Consider the following 3,620-nt stretch of genomic DNA (forward strand, 5'->3'; position numbering starts at 1 on the left):
ATTCTGTTCCTTAGGCAAAATTCTGATTACCACAGCCTGGATTAGGGCCCTGCCAATTCCTGCCCTGTATTAGAAATGTCCTTCTCTGGAGGGCTTTCTCTGGGAACCCGTTGATGAAAAACCTTCCCTATCTCCTCTTTTATCTTCAATTTGACCCAAGGGACTTAATGGCCCCCATGGACCTCCAGGACCTCTTTGGAGATGCGGACGTATCTCTCTGGCTTCATGGAGTACTTTGCTACATCATGCTATTCATTTGAAATTTCTTCCAAGCAAGAGTTATTTTGATTTTTCTGCCTTGGAAGTCTTACTTTACTGCAGCCTTAACTGTAGGTGGGTCATTGTAGAGACACTGGGGCATCTTCTTTTGGTTTTCTAGTTTCCTTGTCTAAGTAAATATTAATCACTGACAGTCTAAATCTAGTTTACCACAAACCCATACTTTTAAAAAACATTTTCCAGTTCATCAACCATCATACTTCCATTCAGTCCCTGCACATAAATTATTTTCCAATTTTCCAGTTAGATCTACAGGTGAGTCTAAGTCAAGGTCTGATCCTTCTTCTATTGGTCCACCAGTCTTATTCAAACCATCTTGTTCTTCGTCACCCATTCCATTCAGTTCTACTCCTCCTCCCCTTCTCTACTCATGCCTCTACAACCAAATCTCCACATTACTCTGTCTGGTTATCAGGGCCATTCATGCTCTAGTTTTCTCAGTGTCCAAAAAAGTTTCCAGACTCCTACCAATATAGACCTATGCTACTGAAATGGTCCCACCAGAATGCATTCTGTTCTCCCTAGCTGATACTCTATTGGTTATATTGAGTTGGAGATTGTCTGTAGAATCCAGGTTTTGGTGGGAGGGGGTGATTCTAGTGACTACTGTTCATAGTTGTTCTATTGACCATAGCTGCTCTGGCTGCCCATAGGTATTTTGATGGGAGTAACTATTCTGATTAAAATTAATCAGCTGGGGGGCAGCTGGGTAGCTCAGTGGATTGAGAGCCAGGCCTAGAGATGGGAGGTCCTAGGTTCAAACCCGGCCTCAGACACTTTCCAGCTGTGTGACCCTGGGCAAGTCACTTGACCCCCATTGCCCACCCTTACCACTCTTCTACCAAAGAGCCAATACACAGAAGTTAAGGGTTTAAAAAAAAATTAAAAAAAAATTAATCAGCTGGACAGAAGAACAGCTAGTTGGAGAATAGGATAGAGGTGCAGCAAAAGGCTTCATAGACTAGCTGCTGGGCACCTGTGGGTAACTGTAGTTGCTCTTTCCTTATCCAAGGCTGGGTGAACTATAACCTTTGAATCCAACTATTCTCATCAAATTTGCCACCATCCTGGCTTCTTCCAGGTGCAGAGGTAGCTGGCTGCTGCCTATAGGTTTGGTAAGTAGGCTAGGTGCCATATATGCATATTCTACTATGTGTGATGTCTGGGTGTTTATAACTGTAGCAATGATGGTATTGTAGGCCCCCATACCATGTCCTTAAACAGGCTGCCTGTAAGCCTGAGATTTATTTGGTGTAGTATAACCTGTTGGCATCTGTCCATAAGAGACTGAATGTGCTATCTGCCCATATGTTGCAGTTGTCTGAGTCTATGTCTAGTTGACATCAGTAGGCAGCCCATAGATTTCATAACTTTGTTTCCCATATGCCTGGGTGGTCTTCGGATACCCTTGAGCTGGCCGAGTTGCATTAAGCACTATAGTCCTGCTGTGCTACAGCTTGACTGTAAGGACTATAGTATGAGGACACCATTTTCTCTCATTTATAATTAATATTTAAAAAAGGATTTTCACAAGCAAGTTAGAGCTGACTCCAGCATACTTCTAAGAATGGTTTATTTCCTGATATGAAACTATATTTCCTCTACTTGAATTACTGAGAAAGTAATTTTCTGTTTTAATGCCATAGAATTTTGAAGAAAATAAAGAACAATAGTCAATTTGGTTTGATTTAATGAAATTCCTGAAAAAATGTTTATATAAAAATACTCTCAATTTAAATTCACATTGTTAAATGAAGGAGAGTCTCACTGGCAGAACATTGTTATGATGGGAAAGGAAAGGAATGAATAAGCATTGATATGGTACTTAATATGTTCCAGGTATTGTGCTAAGTACTTTATGAATATTATTTCATTTTATCCTCAAAATAATCTTGCAAGATGAGTGCTATTGTTACCTTCATTTTACAGTTTAAGAAACTGAGGCAAACAGAGGTTAAGCAAATTACCCCGGGTCACACAGCTAATAAGTATCCATTGTTACTTATTCCTGACTCTGGGCCTAGTGCTTTCTTTATCCACTGTGCCACCTAGCTGCTTACAATTATATAAACACATAATTTTGTGAACTACTCAGGATGATTTTGGAATTAATAAAGCTATTGCAATTTATTAATCCCAAACATAAACTGGATCTGAAAAAAAAATAAAGAAAGGAAAGAAATGATTCATAGTTCTCACTGTAGAAACATTTTCTTTTGTGTGTAAAAACTATCTACTAGGAGAGGTTTGCATACATCACTATTCTTCTCTACCAAAAACTATGTCAATTTAAAAAATATATATTATAAATTTAATGTAAACTATTAGTTAAAATACATTTATATCCTCCATTTCTAATTATCATTTATATAAAAATCAAATACTGACTCCAGAAGGACATGGATATTTAATATGTAATATTATGTAATACTGCCATTTTGGATAAATTAGCTAATATATTATCTTCAAAGGCTAATTGTTAGAATCTATGGTCAATGGTATAAAATATCAGCGATCACTGAACAATACCTTGTTTAAATCATGGGATTACTAGTCACTTGGGAAATAAAGACATAGGGTTTACATGCATGATTCCATCAGTGGAGAGAATTCTCATCAGTGAAATTCCACAATCAGAAACTGGCCACTCCAATTTACAGCCTAAGAAAGTTCAGTTGCCTGGAATCTTTGATGCCACATAACTTTCCTAGAGTCACACAGCTGGTATGTATGAATGACAGGACTTGAACAAATGAGTTCCTCACTTCAAGGCCCTCTATTCATTGACCTCACAAACTAAAATACTAAATAAAAGTTATAATTTCTATAACCTCACAAAAGCCACTCATTAAGTAATCTAAGCCAAAAAACAACATTTTGGAATTAAAGTGCATATTAATTATATGGATTTGTTTTTACTTGCTTTCACCAGAATGTTGAAATGGACAACATATAGTCCCAAACGTTAAATTTTCCTTTGCTATTTTGGAAGGGTTCAGTTTTTCTTTGAGGAATTTTTTTTTTTGCAGCTGTACAAAACACTTTCATTAACCCAAGAATGGATTATTTTGAGTGCTAATTAATTGATTCTTCAAAATGCCAATTGACACACTCCCAGGGAAAACCTGATCTAAGCAACTATGTTAATCAAGCTATTGTACGTATGGTTCTGTCTGAATATCAGACCATCTGAAATGAGGAGAACTTTGCCATTACGAGCCTGGACCTCTCATGGGCAGCTAATTAATATGAGCAGAATATGACAGTTGTACTTGTACGTTCACTGTACTGCCTGACAATAACTCTATAAAATTACATTTCAGCTAAAGAATGGAAACAGT

At 37.4% G+C, this 3,620-nt stretch overlaps 1 pseudogene; it reads right to left on the bottom strand.

Moving 5' to 3' along the window:
* Nucleotides 1-674: 674 nt before the first annotated feature.
* On the bottom strand, nucleotides 675-1,769 carry LOC123234200 (annotated as a pseudogene).
* Between the last annotated feature and the right edge of the window lie 1,851 nt (nucleotides 1,770-3,620).

The sequence above is a fragment of the Gracilinanus agilis genome, chromosome 2 (genome assembly GCF_016433145.1).
Source record: "Gracilinanus agilis isolate LMUSP501 chromosome 2, AgileGrace, whole genome shotgun sequence".
NCBI lineage: Eukaryota > Metazoa > Chordata > Mammalia > Didelphimorphia > Didelphidae > Gracilinanus > Gracilinanus agilis.